Source organism: Homalodisca vitripennis, chromosome 8 (assembly GCF_021130785.1).
Source record: "Homalodisca vitripennis isolate AUS2020 chromosome 8, UT_GWSS_2.1, whole genome shotgun sequence".
NCBI classification, from domain to species: Eukaryota; Metazoa; Arthropoda; class Insecta; order Hemiptera; family Cicadellidae; genus Homalodisca; species Homalodisca vitripennis.
The window spans coordinates 9,229,070-9,246,444 of NC_060214.1; positions in this window are offsets into that span (position 1 = coordinate 9,229,070).

Below are 17,375 nucleotides of genomic sequence, written 5' to 3' on the forward strand. Positions count from 1 at the left end.
TTTTGAAATGTATTCCCAATCATATTAAAAATTGTGCATCTCAGTGTAAATTTTCACAACTATTAAAAGGTTTTTTAATTAACCTGACAATATATGGAATTGATTAATTAATTACTTACGCAAAATATTGGTAACATCACGATGTAACTCTGTAAATACTTTAGCTTTAGATACATACGAGGGGTATTAGAAAAATAAGGTTCCCATGATATTATAAAATAGACAGCTCTATATTTCTACTTAGTGTTATACATCAATTTAACACTTAAAAGTTAAGCTATTTTTCCATGTAATCACCGTTTCTGTCCAAACACTTTTGTAGACGATGCTCCAACTTTTCTATCCCCATGTTGTAGAATTCTGCCGCCAATCCTCTGAGGAATCGAATAACCTCTTCCTTGACTTCATAATCGGTACTGAAGTGTTGGCCACCCAAATGTTCTTTTAATTTTGGGAATAAGTGATAATCACTTGGGGCTAGGTCTGGGCTGTAGGGGGGATGGGGCACAATAGTCCAGCCAAAATTTGTCATCAGTTCTTGAGTTTGGCGTGAGACATGAGGTCGAGCGTTGTCATGGAGAAGCCTCACACCACTGGACAATCTTCCTCTCTGGCGGTTCTGGATTGCGCGTCTCAGCTTTCTTAATGTGTCGCAATATCTGTCAAAGTTTACTGTTGTTCCGTGAGGCAAAAAGTCTTTAAGCAATATTGTCTCAACTTTTTCAACAACTCCATCTGAAACTTAAGGCCGTCCACTTCGGTTTTCATCGTGAATTTCCATGCGGCCTTCACTGAATTCTCTACACCATTTCCGAACGTGTTGAACAGATATGCAGTTTTCCCCATAAACTTCAATTAACTGACGATGAATTGCAATAGGTGAAATCGGTTTTGCATTTAAAAAACGTATCACAGCACGAATTTCACATCTGGCAGTAACACCGATAGGGAGCTCCATCTTCGAAGGCAGCTAGGCCGGCACTGTTGGACGTAGCGAGGCGCGAGTGCTATGGATAGAGAGAGGGACAGCTGATGAGTAAGACAGTGTTGCCAGATTTCTCCTAACATATCACATTCTGTCTCGGCGGCATAGGGAACCTTATTTTTCTAATACCCCTCGTATTTAGGATTAGTTTTTACTGACACTCTTCAATGTACACGTGTGAAATAATGAATAAAGAGTTTTTTTAATTGAATTGTGAAGTGGTATATTTTTATTGCCATTAGGTTCATAATCTCTTAACACGTCGACTGCACAAGACGCCCTTGAGCACTCAGTGTCTTATGTGAATAGTTATCATCACTCGGTATAGAACGGCATTGCAGGTGTTAACGAGTGAATAGAATAAAATTTTCAAAATAATCTGTATTTGAATAAATAATATGTTTAATATCTACTGCACAAGTGAACACATCAGTAAAAACAGAACATCAGGGTACGGAAAAATTGACTATAGCAGAAATCAGTTACAAAACCAAACATGCAACAGAACTAGAAAAAAACAAAAGTACTTTCAATATTCTTTCTTTGTGGCAAGAAATTTTTTGAACAACTGAAATATCATTACTTTGTTATAATGTGATGTATGTGTACACAATATCTTGATAACAGCCCAAGGTGAAAAAAATGTTTATAACAAAAAGTGTAAGAAAAGTAGTATAAACATTCCAGAACACTTTTTTCACAAGGTTTATAAATAACAGAGTTGTGAATTAAAAAAAAAATTGAATGGCTGCCATAATGGAATGATATGGCGTGCGTACCTAGCTGACCAATAAACTTAGCCGAGATATTTACAAAATCAAGTTTTTTACGAAGGTTCAACTTAATAAGAGAAAAATTAGAAATAAGCAAGAAAGAAAAGAACTTCAACAAATAAGGCATTATCAAATTATCAATAAGTTGGCAGCTTGTGAAGAAGCCATCGTAATTGCTTTTTGGTCAAATAAGTCGTTGATTGGTTTGTTTCAGCCTGTAAAGCTCCACATTCAACTGGTCCTTCAACTCATATAAGCAGATAATAATATTGGCAGTTTTATTTTAACATCATTCTATTGACTGATGACTCTCTCAACATGGCTGAAATATTTGAAGAATTCTGTTTAAAATGTTCTGACACTGTTTTTAGATGATAATTTTTAAAGGAACAGTGTAAATCTAATAGAAAATATAAAATCAGACAATAAAAGTGGGCAAAAATGAGAATTTAAAATACACTGTGAATATTTAAATCAAAATTTAAATTTGGAGATGGGGTGCACCATTTATTCTGAGGGAAGTAGGAACCCATTAAAATTTTAGATGGTGCAAACTCTAAACTCTCACAAACGTCTGCGTAAATGAAAACTGATTTGCTATGTCAAGCAATAAATTCTTATTTAACTGTCTATTCATTACCACAGAATAAAGTCTGAATGTTGGGTAGATTCAGTCTTAGGTAGAATTGTGTATTAGAACCATTTTAATGACAGAATTTCCAGAAGTTGGTTGCTCTTACTTAACGGTCTTCATAATTCAAAACCACCACAATCCAAGAATTTTTATATAACGATATATGTATGTACTCATGTAAAATTATGCAACATAACACAAACTTGTGACCTACACTAAGTTTGGTACAGAGACTGTATTTGCACAGCCTTGGATGTGTTTGTTAGCCAGGCTTAACCAATAAAACCTTTCAAGATGGTAGCCATTCAAAGTCTGGAGAACAAAAAAATGTGTTTTTAGAACTCAGGTAATTTACAAAAATATTTGTTCCTATGTGGATTTTGATATCTCGTAAGGTTTTCAGATAATGATTGTACAAAATTTTAAGTGACGTACAGTTACAATGTGAAAGTAATGGTAAACACTAAAATTAATTGCTGCAATTTCTAGCTAAACTTGGTAGTAAGACAGTACTTATAAATTGCTTCAATAAGTTTGTTTGTCCGAAATGATAAAAGGTTTGAAGATTGCGGCCACTTACCTTTGTGGAAACATTATCTTGCCTTTGTGGAAACATTGTCTTATCTTTGTGGAAACATTATCTTGCCTTTGTGGAAGCAATGTCTTGCCTTTGTGGAAACATTGTCTTGCCTTTGTGGAAACATTGCCTTGCCTTTGTGGAAACATCTTGCCTTTGTGGAAACATTATCATCTATTTCACAAGTTAAATGAAAATTTACAAGTTTTATGAAATTCCAAACTCATTTGACAAACAAGATTGCGATACAGTGGCCGTTCAAAAGTTTCAGGAGTATAAAATTGAATCTTATTAATGAAAATGTTTACAAACGTACTTTTTGAGTTGACTGTAACTAAATCTAGTCCATGTTTTTACAAACAAATTTATGTGCTTATACCGATATTTGTCTTGTAAGGTTCCAAGATGATGGCGTTTCATAGTAGTTGAAAGTGTTACGAGTACATTAACATGCCGACCTTGAGAGTCACGGTCTCATCAGTGTTACGCAAATGAAACGTCTCCACTAATAATACATTCTTTGACGTTGGAAGGTTTGAGAGGATAATAAGATTTTGGACATTTGCTGTCGTTTTATGTTACAAAATGTATAAGACAACATTACGGGGATAAAAATTGTCTTTCTTTTTAGCGGCAATTCATTGTAACTTTTATCTTCTCACGTGAAGAGGATGGATTTCAATCATCGAAACCTTGTGTTGTACATTTTTATAATGATGGCAAATGCCTAATAATGCATCTTCAGTTTAAAATTTTGAGATGCCAGAAGGGATATCTTTTCATTACAAAACTTAAGTTGATAGTTTTAGGAAGCATTGAATCATATGCTCATTTGAAATAATAAAAGGCTAGGTGTTTTGGGGTGTACTTATCTTGAAATATTAAAATAAAAAATTTGGTTGTAGTCGTGATATGAGCTAAAAATTAAGATGTCTTGATCCCCCATTGCTAAAAGGATTCACATCTTGAAAATTCCTCCCCACAAAAATTAACGATCCCCTCAAACATTTCCCTAGGTACGCCACTGGCAACAAACAATGACTGATACCCAGCCATCACAATCAGTCAACTGATAACCCAATGGCAGTTGAGTAAATGTTTGCTGCTTTAGCAGACTTCACTGCAGTGTTGGAATTAACAGCGTATTTCATTGAACACATTTCTCTGCACAATGTGTTACTATTGTGAACTAAGTAAGGTCATATACTCAAAATATATCAATATTTAACAGTATATCTAACAAAATAATGTCTGACTGTAGCCTCAAGTATGACTTATGGTTGTGGAGAAATGACCTTGAGTTTTTTGTTGACTATGACCGTAAGAACAATGTTAAACTTCATACAAGTTTACACCCTTATTTTCTATATTAGCGCTACGGGAAGTGTCTCATTTTGAAATTACAATTAATACGCATCCAAACGCACTTTAGTTTTTTTGTAAAGTGTTGACCTTTTGAATATTTTAATGATTAAGTGCAAAAAGTGTGAAATTTTTTCATAAATAAGTTATAAAAGTATGGGAAAAACTAAAAAGATTTTGAATGTGTGTTTATAATGTCTTTAAGAGTAGACATCTCCCATAATCTTTCCATAACCTCATAATGAGGTTTGACATTGTTCTTAATGGGCAAAATGGCCCCCAATACAGGTGGCCCTTCATGTTTATCAATGAACATCATGTTAATATTGAATTTTCAATATATTAGTGCTGTAATGTAAAACTATTTTAATTAGGTACACAATTAGTTTATCATATTTCATAATGTAAATAGATAATTCATTTTTACTTAAACCAGTAAATAATTTATCAATAACAACACAAGTTCGTCCTGTAATGATGAAAGAAAAATATTAATTTATTGTATTAAAATTGAAAAAGATTTAATCACTATAGGGGAATACGGAAAAGTGGGGACAAATTAATTAGAAACAATAATAAAATTTATGAAATTTAAGAAGACTGATACATTCTCGGGGCGGTTCGTGGAGCTGTTAAAAACAAAGAATGGGATGGGAGCTTTATCACAAGCACGCATATGAAGCACAATGAAATCCGTGTTGAAATGCAATTTAAAAATTCCTATTAAAATTATATGTTCTACATGTAAATAGTTTTCAAATGAAGAAGAAGTTCTTGTTAAAAAAGCAAGTTATAAATTAAAAAAAAAATTTCTTGTAGTTTAAATGTTTATATAATTTTCAAATTCCTCTTTCTTCAACTCTAATTTTACATGTGCAAAATGACAAAGTTTGACTGAGCAAAAGGCTTTCTTACCAGTCTTCTTTGCCGCAAGGAAGTCTTATTTTTAAAAGATAGTAAAATACACTACTGTGGAAACTATAGTTTAGTTAAATAAAGTTTAAGTTCTCTGTCCAAAAATACTGATATTAGAGAAATTTGTTAGGATGGTACCCAAATAATAAGCTAACATAAATATTCTTCTGCTGCTGCTGGTGAGGTTAGGAGGAGAATTATGATCTTCAGGAGATTATTAATAATTTAATTTTTTCAACAATGTACAGGGAAGTTGGCACTGGCTAATCAAATCACTTAAGAACGTATCAATCAAGTGAGGAGGTCCAAAGGGATCCTGACCCCCTCCAATTTTCACTTCTTTTCACTTAATTTCAATTACTTTTTTGGTAAATGATTATTATTATTATTTAAATAGTTCAGTATTATTGACATGTACTGCTGAAATATTGTTCTCAACAAAGAAATTAGTCAAGAAAATTTTAGGGATTAAATTGGGGCCTTACTCTCTGTCCACTACACAAAAATATCAGTTGTCTGGACCCCCCAAAATGTTTCCCCTGCTACATTCTTGACATTACTGCATTCTCTTGGTCACATTGCATCATACTATAACTTGTGTCGTGAAAGGAAAATAATTTGGAATTTAGTAACATTAATGTAGTTTACCACAATTTAAATAACATTATTGATGATGTATTAAAATACAAATTAGAATTTTCCGACTAGATTATTTAACTAAACTATTGATTAGGATAATTAATTGAGTGTTGCATATATAACAATAGTTTAATTTGGGAATAAAAAATTTTTGAAATGGCAAGTAAGATAATTAAATCAAAATAGATTCATAATACTTTTTAGGATGAAAATTATTGTAGTAAATCGGGATGGAAGATTGATGAGACGTTGCAGAAGCTATATCATTATTGAAACTGGCTATCAAAAACATCGGAGGTATATTGTTCTAATTCTACATTAATCAGACTGACAACTAAATGTTTAAAGACTTTCATTCCACACATTACCTACCTCTAGTTCTTCCAAGAATTTGTCGGAGTGATCGCTCAGAATTTTGAGCTGAGCCTGTTCTACCAGAATAAACAGTGATGCCAAAGAAGGGGTTTCAGCAAGTCCAACTTTCCGTCTACTGGAAATGAGAAGAATTAATATTTTATTTCCTTAATTTTGTATAGTAACTCAATTCATTTGAAGATTTGTAAAAACTCAACTAGTTTTTAAAATTAAAGATTTGTTTAATACATTTTGAACATTCAATTCACTTAATCTTTTAATTGAATAGAGTGAGTTGCAAGAGTCAGTATGTCCATGATTTCATTCAACCCAACATAAATAAGTATATAGATTTATATAGTATTAACATCATTGTCATCATTGATAGTGAGAAACTGGGGTGTAAAAGAAGTAGTTTATATTTTAATGAAGTTCAATGTAAAACATGGTAACAAACGTTTTTAGGAGTTCTGGAAAACTAAGTGAAGTTTCACATAAATATAGATGGAGATTTTTTATTCTTAAACTTATTTCAAGTATTATTTTTTTATTCCGTCGTCGTTTAGAGTTTTTTGTGCAGATGCTTCAAGCCACAACGTTTATTACAAAATTGAGAATAAAATAATTATGGTTTGTTGTAATTTACATTTCAAATAAGATATGGGAAAAAACTCAAGGTCGTTTCAGTGGATAACTTCACAATAAAATCTTACTCAAACTTTAATGTAAAGTAAGGAGCAAAACAAACAGAGTCTTCGTCTAAAATTAACTTTGCGGAATTGAACTACTTAACGGAACTGGCAATAACAATCAAGGGACAATGAAACTACAAGTAGATCAAGTGCGCCGTGGTATGTAGTGAGGGGAGGGGAGATCTTGAAGGCAGCGCTCAGAGCAGGCATGAACAGCTGATCGCCTAGCAGTGAATTTGTGTTTCTCTCCCGCCAGACAGTGACCGTTCGTTAGTGCCACAGTGGAAGTGTAACTGGGCTGGTGAAAATGTGTGTGTCAGTGGTTCGGATCCTTGTGACAGTCACGGTGATCGCCTCCTGTGCTGTGATCGTGAGGTCGCAGAGACCTGGATTTGGAACATGCCCGGACTACCCGTCAGTGAAGAATTTCGATATAAGAAAAGTGAGTGGTGCTGTTTTTAGGTTATGTTTTACATTTATGTCTTATTGCGGTACACGCTGTTTATGTTCCGCAGTGCACTCTGTGAATTTCAGATTTCGTTTCTCTCAAACCAATATTGAACTAGCTAAGATTAATAAGGAAGCCCAATATTATTGTGAAAACTGTAAGATTAGAAGAGACAGAGGGGTTTCTCGGAACAGAAGGTGGGTTGTATTGAAACCCTACGTTATCTCCCGACTTATCTTTTCCTGATCGATCATACAGCCAAACTCACCACTATATTGTTCATCTAAATCTGCTTTTAATCATCCTTTCTGGGACTTGCAAACATTTAGAAATATTTTGTCTGAGTTGTTCTTAACTTTATATTGTGTTCTAGTCAAAGGTGCAAACTTTCTCTGACTTTCCGGTTGTCATTTTCGTTCGAATGTTGATGTCTTATGGCGGTGTTTACCCGATTTACGGACTCATAAATTCAGTGTTGCCAGTTATGAAACAAACTTAGGATTGAATCTTAATTTAGACTAATTTGTATACGATTATCGGTGACGATACTTTATCATGGCATCGACTTTACCTTTGGCCTCTTTTCCAGACATCGAATTTACCTTTGGCCTCTTTTCCAGACATCGAATTTACCTTTGGCCTCTTTTCCGGACATCGAATTTACCTCTGACCTCTTTTCTAAACGAAACTACGGGAAGTTCGACGCCTAGAACACAGTTGCATTGAAACAGGAAGATGACGACGAGAACACACAGTTGTGCTTTAACGGGAAAATTGACACGAGGGCACATAAGCTGCATCGAGACAGCTAGAAACCATTCTAGCTGCACGAACGGTTCTAGACCCGTGTAACGTGCCTTTGTATGGGACGCAATTTAGGGAAAGGCGCCAAATCAAAAGAAAAAATGGCTACCGTGACAGGCGAACCTGCTAAAATATCAATACTAAAATATTTACAGCGTGACGGAATCCTAGGAGGTCCACATTGGGGTCAAGTGATAGGACTCGATACCGTTCTAAATAGGAATGGAAACGGAAATAGAAATTCCTACCTTCAAACCCTTACAGTTACGCGAAAGATCTCCATGAGTGACCTGGTTGTCTGCATCAGAAGACTTAATACCCCGAATCAATTGATTTGTGGATTCACAAAAGTCGCAAGTAAGGCTTCCTGGCTTGTTGGAACATGTTCAGAGCGTAGTCATTGGGACAGTGATTGGTGCTGAAGGTGAACAAGTCGGGGACGCAGTCTAAACAGAAATGGAAGCGACTCAAAATGATCCTTATGTTGTTGTGGTGTGTTGGTTGATTGATAAACAATGTCCATTTTCTAGAACCTTGTATTTAACCATAGCGAACTCTATTGCTAGTATATGAAATATTCTTTATAGGCAATTGTGTGCGTGTTTTAATACGAATGCAGAAGGGAAAGGGGCGTGGACGAAGCGAATAAGTGGTTTTCAGGCTTAACTCCTGGGTTTACGCAATATAACGCGGTTTATAACCACGGTGACTGACGTAATTTCTGATTGGTTCAGACAGAATTTGGCGCGAGAACAGAATTTTCACACGGCTAAGGTAGATTTGTTATTGGGTCTTAATCAATGTCAACTTTTAAGATGGCGGGTGTTAGAATTTTCTGAAGTGAATAGTTATGTATGGAATATAAAGCGCTGTAAAGCAACATAGAATTCGATTTAGGATTTTCGGTCCTCTTTCGGCGAATTTTGCTCATTTTCGTTATTTGTTATGTTACGAAGTTTCAAGAAGGGAAGCGTACAAACATTTGAATAAATTATGATAACATTTGTTTATAGTTCATTGTTGTAAGTTGTTATGTACCTACATGTTTTGTCTCAGCTTTGTTGTAAGTTCACTACTATTCGTTATAATAACATGGGGCACTGCTAGTGGTTATGATGACTAGTTTCCCTAATTTTCTTAACAGGCTCTAATTAAATTTGTTATAGTACGAGGCATCGTTGCAAGCCTGGCCGTATGGACAGTTACCGCACCCCATTTCCCCCTCACCTTGCGGAGTTGCCACATTGTCGTATCAGCTGATTCTCAGTACAATGCGATGCGACGATGTCTCGCTTCGTTTCGATTGTTTACATCGGTTTTGTTCTTCGGCGTTCGGTTATTCTGCATGTTTTTGTTATTATTTATTCTCGCGTTCTGTGCTGAATTTAAATCGTGAAGAAGGTAAAGGATTCAGGAAGATAGATAAGCAGTAATGATCACTCGATTGTTGAATAAAGTCGATTATCCCATCACTCGTTACACAGCTGGCAACATCGTGCCACACACAACCCCGGTTTGCATTGATGTGTCTGGTACTATAATAATGTATGCACAGTGTATTTGGACATACAATAAGAATTTTTTAAAGTACGTAATTTTACAAAAACGTATTTCGGCATAGGCATATCAGTTTCAAAAGAGAATATTCCTATCTGAAAGATTAAGCACCCACCGACGGCAATGATTTCAGATTGATTACATAAAGTCTAAACAATTACTAAATACTTATGAATATGAATATTCTTATAGTATATTCATTCAATAAAAAGTTTTTGTGTGGGGGATCTTTCTATTCTTACATTTAATGGATAATTTGTTCAGCTACATAAAGATATTGACTTAAGGGTGAGCTTGAGCATTCATAGCTGGAACATTTTTATCTAGCTGTAGAATCAAATAGAACAAAAATACAATAGGAGTGTTGAGTTTAGTTCCAGATCACCTTCCTCTTAGTGTAGCGTCTGGAATCTGACGTCACAGACTTGACTCCTGGAATCTGTCACCTGGATTCCAGACGCTGCACTAAGAGGAAGGAGAACTGGAGCTAAAGTTAACATTCAGATTTATTCAATCCTTGACACCATAGCTACGATATGTGTGTAAAACTGTTCCTCCACCGCGCTTAGAGATCGCGTTTAAAACATCAAAGTACACTAAATCGTGCAGCTGACGAGACAATGAGAATGATTCTTCACCTAGGATTACACTATATTTTGTAGTCTGGGTGTCTCTGATGTAGAAACGACGTAAAGAGATAATTTTTTTGAGCTTTTTCGTCGCCGAGTTTTGTTGGATCTCTTGACATGAAGATGACTCCAGATTCCAGAAGCTGCACTAAGAGGAAGGTGAACTTGAGCTAAACTCAACATTCACATTGAACTAACCATTTGCACCATAGCTACGTTGTGTGCATGGATACAATGTTTAAAATCTCTACATTTGTAGGTGAGACTTCTGCGCCTGTAATCATTAGATTTATGTAGGCTTTCAAGAAGGTAGGTGTTAAAACAATGTTTTAAACGGTAAATTAACATACTAACCGTTACAGAGAGGTTAAAACATACAACGTGGCACAAATTCATCCTCAATAAACTTATCAATGAATCCTCAGCTGGATTTTTCAGTCGATAGCAACTCATGAAGCTTCCGTTTGTGCCGGACGGTGCAGGAAGAAATACGGTATTTTTAGTTCCATTATTTTTTACATCGCTTTAAAATGACAAATTTTAACCTATTGTGTTGTGAAAATACTTTATTGCTATGTTGAAATTTAATTTAATATGACAATTTCCAGTTGATTCATCGTTTCTACGACCTGTCTATATTTACGACCGCTCCCTGTAATAAGGGGTTTTGTTGGTACTGTAAAATTGGAAAAATCGTAAATGTTGTATGTTGCGTTTTATTCAGGAAAAATATTAATCATTATAGTTAAACTTCAAAGTCTATAAACATTTTCAGTAATGTAACTAGTAGTGTTAATTTGCAAAACAATCTTTTTGTAAGTAAACCTTAACCCGTGAGAGAGGTCCCCTTGTTAGATGGCACCTAACAGAGTTGGTGGGAACATGTTTTTATTAAAGCATACAATATTGCGAAAACCATGCACTGGTGCCATAACTGTGCAACAGAAGAAAATAATAACTAATTACTCTGCATTTGTCTTTGTAATTTGTAAATATTTTCAAATATTAGACATTTAATTTATAATCTTTGATAAACAAATTTACGTTATTTATTGTCTATTGTACGTTTAATAGACTAAAATGTGTTATTTACATGACAAATATATTTATGATTTAAAATGCATTATTATAAAATGTTTTATAAGATAATTGTACTATTTATTTACACTAAAATGTAAATAAATATAATATATTTAAATAAATAAATAAATTATAAAATTATCAAAAAACAGATACAATACGTGTAATAAGTGTAAAATAGCTTTTAGAAGCACAAAACATAGGTAACATACAAAAACACAATGTTAGATGGCAGCTATACAGGGGACCTGCTATGTATGTGGATAGGACGGGGCCTCTCACTAGTTAAAAGAATTTTTTTCTCAGGATAACGTTATGAATATTATCAAAAATATTCCCTTCAAAACACGCCGAGAAATTATTACATTAGTCAAATTCTTGAGATTTTTTTGTAGGCAATTAGATGCATGTGTTACTATTTTATAACTCATATATTATAACATTATATTTTAATAATTAATTAAGATGTTATACGACTGTGGGCATACTTAGTCTGTTTACAAAACTATTTGTTTTGCTATTGTTATCCATAAGACCAATATAAAAATATTTGGGAACCTGAGACAAATCCAATTGAGTGACATGCGCAGTTATTGACTTCGATGTTGCCTGTGTAGAAATTAAGTTTCATGCAAAATTCCAAGTCTGTAGGTCAATTCGGTCTCAAGATATTGTTCGTACAGATAGAAATGGAAGTTTTGCAGCCCCTTGAGTAATATGCTTCGCTGACGCTCAGCCAATAAGCAAAACTCTTGGTGAAAAACACACTCGCTCGGATTCAATTTAGGGTTTGAGTGTACTGTAATCTGTGTCAAGAACGTAGCTAGGAAAAATTGGGGGGGGTCCAGACATCTGTAATTTTCTCGTAGTGGACAGAGAGTAAGGCTCCATTTTTTTCCTTAAAAAGTTCTTGACCAGTTTCTTTGTTGAGAACAATCTTTCAGCAGTACATGTCAGTAATACCGTTTTAAAAAGTAATAATAATCGTTTAGTAAAAAAGTAAAGAAACAATTGAAAATTTGAGGGGGGTGCGCACCCTTTGGACCCCCTCGCTACCTACGTCCCTGATCTGTGTATTGATTATACAGAATACTTTTAAGATTGGCCCGGAATACACCAGACGTGTTCGACGGGCTGTCTCGAGTCTTGATAACCTTGATAACATTTTTGTTGGTGCCGACTTTTTTGTTCTGTGAACAGTGAAACCACAACTCAATACCGATTGGAATTGCTTGTTTGCCGAAGAATTAAAAACATAATGGACCAAGCCTCTACATTTTGGTGAACATGTTTCAACTTGTGGGTTGTTGCTAGTGGATAATCAAGGAAGCAGTTAAATCACTAAGTTTTAGGTGGCTCGGCCTCCTCCTCTTCACCCTGCGAAACGCCGTGATGCCAATTGTTGAGGATACTGTCAGACTAAAAAAAAATATATATTCAGAATGATGTCAATCTCTGATTATTTTCAGTCAAATTAGATACACTGTAGATTATCAGTATTTTGATCAGTTCTTTTCAATAAATCTAGATACCGAGAAATAATTGTATTACTTAAAAAAGATCCTTATTGATGTGGTTATTGGTACCCAAGGTGGTATTTTGCCTCCAACACACTGCCGCCAGACATTTCTGCATCTTGTATCCTCTTTCCTTCTTCCCAATCTTCACAGGTCCTTCTTCACCTGGTTCAACCACCTTAGCTTTGGTCGTCCAAGGGGTCTTCTAACTTCCGGGTTGATGTCCAGAATTTTCTTGGCATGGTGCTGTCCTCTAGATGCCCTGCCCACCTGATCCTTCTACTTCGTACCTAAGCTACAATATTTCGATCAGTCTACAATTCTCTCAGTTCCCGAGTGTGATTAGTCTTCCATGCTCCAACGTTGAAGGTGGGTACATAGGCTACACTGTTTCCAATATTTCCTTTTCAAAAACTATTACCTTTTTCTGTTCTCCTATTCAATATCCAATTTCCAGACCAATATAGAAGCACTGGAATACTTTTAAATACGGATTTTTCTTGTGTGAGATAGTATTTTTTATATTACCATAGAGTAAAAAAATAATATGCTGCAGTATGTAAAGGTTAAGTAGCTAATATTGTTAGCGTAAGCGATTGTAGAGCAGTAAAGATTACAAGGCGTCGCGTTGGCGAAAGACCACTAACAAACAAGTGACTGGAATGATGATTCTTGCGACGACAATCAACCCAACTCCCCGAGTATTTGTCTTTTCCATCATCTTCAAAACTGTTGCCGTTTAAGCAAATATTATGTCATCATAGACTATTTTTTAAAGAATTACAGTCTGATTGGTTATCTAAGGATCCGGTTTAGATTGTTTCCCACTTAGTTAACTGACTTTCAAATCTAAAATATTTAGTGTTTTGTTCGTTTTGACTTTTGGAGGAATCGACGTTGTGTACCAACTAATTGAAATTATTTTCTATCACATGGTCACATAGGTATAGCAACGCTATACCTAAGTAACTAGTGATATCGTAATAATATGTAAAATTTGTTACTATGTTTTAAAAATGTCGACTGACTAATTTATCAAAAATAAAGCTGATTAAGACTAAAAATAGGAAAGTAAAAACGATAACTTAAAATAAATGCATAATATAAATAAATTGATATATTAGACAAATTGAAAGTTGTAAGCTAAAAGAGGCAACGTAAATGTTGAGTTTAGCTCCAGTAGTGCACCTGATGAGACAATGAAAATACCTCGTAATCTAGATAAGCCAGGGAAGCTCTTTGATAGTCTAGGAGTCTTTGGTGTCTAAACGATGACGAGTTCGTTTTGAACATCCTCGACTCCGACTTAATCTTTCTAGACGAAATTGGACTCCAGATTCCAGAAGTAAAGTTTGTGACAGACAGATTTCAAACGCTTCACTAAGCGAAAGGAGAAATTGAGCTAAACTCAACATTCACATAGACCAATTCTTCTCACAATTCTTTGTTCCCCCAGGACAAGAAGCTGTGAAATTGCACTTAGTCCTAATAGGACCTTTCGGTTGCTTTCGGAGTTACAGGGTATTCTGGAAGGGTAAGGTCGGGGCAGGGCCCCTCCTGTCAAGTTCCATGAGGAAGGATTTTGGACATTAATCTGTCATGCCCTTGGAAGAAGGGGAAGCCAGTTCTGTAACAGCTTTTCCAGTCAAAGGGTGCAGGGGATAGCACGCCCTTTAACACTTAGGGAACCTCACCATCTCCAACAGTCATCTCCCGCAGTAGACTAGACCTATTGATCTACCCTTCCACTCCAAACATCTTGACATTGAGCTGATCCTGGACATCCATAAAATTTCCAACATTAGAGTGACTCATCGGTTTTTTTGCTCTGTACCCACTGTGGGTTCAACTGGAGGGTATAAACCAGCCAGAAGTGAACTTTCCTGGGGAATCCTTCCCACAATAGAGAAGATAATATTTTATTTAAATCTTTATTATAATCATAACCTCCACTAACAATAAACATAGAATAAGTCGATGGAGTCATAATAATGAAGAGGCATCCGAAAGACATACTCGATTGTAGCCATTATTCTATGTAACCATTTTTCTGTCAGAACTGACGCCTCTTGGATGGCTAGATAAGACCCACATCACGCCGTACCCGCAGATCACGAGAATCATGGCCCAACGTAACCACATTATCTCATAGACCTGGTTTCGTCAACTACCGAGTCTATAGCCGTAGGCCCACTCATTCCGTCTTTGGGTAGCCTGAAGCTATGTATGAAGACATCGCAAAGTTCCGCTAGGCTTAAGGTTACGTATTGTTCACGTAACCTTATAGTTGCATTAGGACCGTGTAGATTCATTACGCTCTGATAAGATAAGGTAAGGCAATTTAATCTTTCGCTATTAGTACAGTCAAACAAGTAAAAATTATAAGGAATAAAAATAATACCGTCTTTGGGTAGCCTGAAGCTATGTATGAAGACATCGTAAAATTCCACTAGGCTTGACGGCATGTACTGTCCACGTAACCTTATGGTTACATTAGGACCATGTAGATTCATTATTCTCTCGATAAGATAAGGTGAGGCAATTTAATCTTTCGAAGTACAGTCAAACAAGTAAAAATAATAAGGAATAAAATTAATTCCGTCTTTGGGTAGCCTGAAGCAATTTATGAAGACATCGCAAAGTTCCGCTAGGCTTAAGCTTACGTATTGTTCACGTAACCTTATGGTTACATTAGGACCATGTAGATTCATTACGCTCTGATAAGATAAGGTAAGGCAATTTAATCTTTCGCTATTAGTACAGTCAAACAAGTAAAAATTATAAGGAATAAAAATAATACCGTCTTTGGGTAGCCTGAAGCTATGTATGAAGACATCGTAAAATTCCACTAGGCTTGACGGCATGTACTGTCCACGTAACCTTATGGTTACATTAGGACCATGTAGATTCATTATTCTCTCGATAAGATAAGGTAAGCCAATTTAATCTTTCGTTATTAGTACAGTCAAACAAATAAAAATAATAAGGAATAAAATTAATTCCGTCTTTGGGTAGCCTGAAGCAATTTATGAAGACATCGCAAAGTTCCGCTAGGCTTAAGCTTACGTATTGTTCACGTAACCTTATGGTTACATTAGGACCATGTAGATTCATTACGCTCTCGATAAGATAAGGGAAGGCAATTTAATCTTTCGCTATTAGTACAGTCAAACAAGTAAAACTAACAAGGAAACTACTCACCAGTGGCTTGCATAGATTGTGTCATTGACTTTACTAGTTATTGTGTAACAGTAAAATTAAATCTCCCCCCCTCAATCGAGGTAAGAGATCTGGAGGACCTGCCTCAGAATATGCTTTGCAGTTAATATGTTTATTACTTTTTGATTTACATGAAGAATACAACCAGTTTTTTTTCAGGTATTTGCATTAAATAATAACAGTGTGGTTTTGAGTACTAGAGGAAGACGAGGGTTTTAGAGCCTTCTGTGTATGGCTTAAACGCAACTACAAATCCGAGATCCTTTTTTATGCTGCAATCTATTTTAGCATGATTCGTTTTATGTCCAGCATCGAATTATAATCGAACTCGGGCTCATGACCGCATTGGTGCAATAGAAAAGAACACATCAACGTATAGTGTTGGAAAATTATTAAAAAATGTCATTGTTGTCAAGCAAGCAATACCCGCACAAAATTAGATTGTCAATCTATCAAATTCATGGTTCAGTTCCCATGCGAAAATTATCATCCCTTTTAAGTTCTGTTGAAACTCCATTATATCAGTACTATCCAGGGTATTCTTCATTACCTTTCCTTAATTTTTGAAACTTTTCTTGGAAAAATAAAATTTTATGACGTAAAAATATTAAATATAACGTAATAAATGAATTCCAGTAATCCAAACTCAGGATCCCGTATTGGTACAATGGGAAAGAACATATCAAGTTAGTGTTGGAGAACTTATTTAAAATGAATTTGTTGTCAAGCAAGAAATATCAGGAAAGCATTTAGATTGTCCAGCTAACAAATTCATGGTTCAGTTCCCATATGAAAATTATCACCCCATTTTGGTTGTGTTGAACCTCCATTGTAGCAGTACTATTCAGGGTATTCTTCATTATCTTTTCTTAATTTTAATTTTACTCAATGAATTTGAATATTTTGCATGGAAAAATAAAACTTTATGACGTAAAACCATAAGAAATAACGTATTAAAGCAGTAGCGTAGCCAGAAATTTCGTTCGGGGGGGGGGGGGTCCGAAACCGGGGATCCGGAGGACGTTTTGTGTGTTATTTGCCAATGAGTTCACTGGTAAAAGGTAAATACCAAAAATATGAACTTTAGTAACTACGCCTTATAGAAAGTGGAAAGATATATTAGGCAAATTCAACTCTCACAGCAACTCTAGTACCACAAATTTTCTTGTATAGCTACAGAAACTTTACGA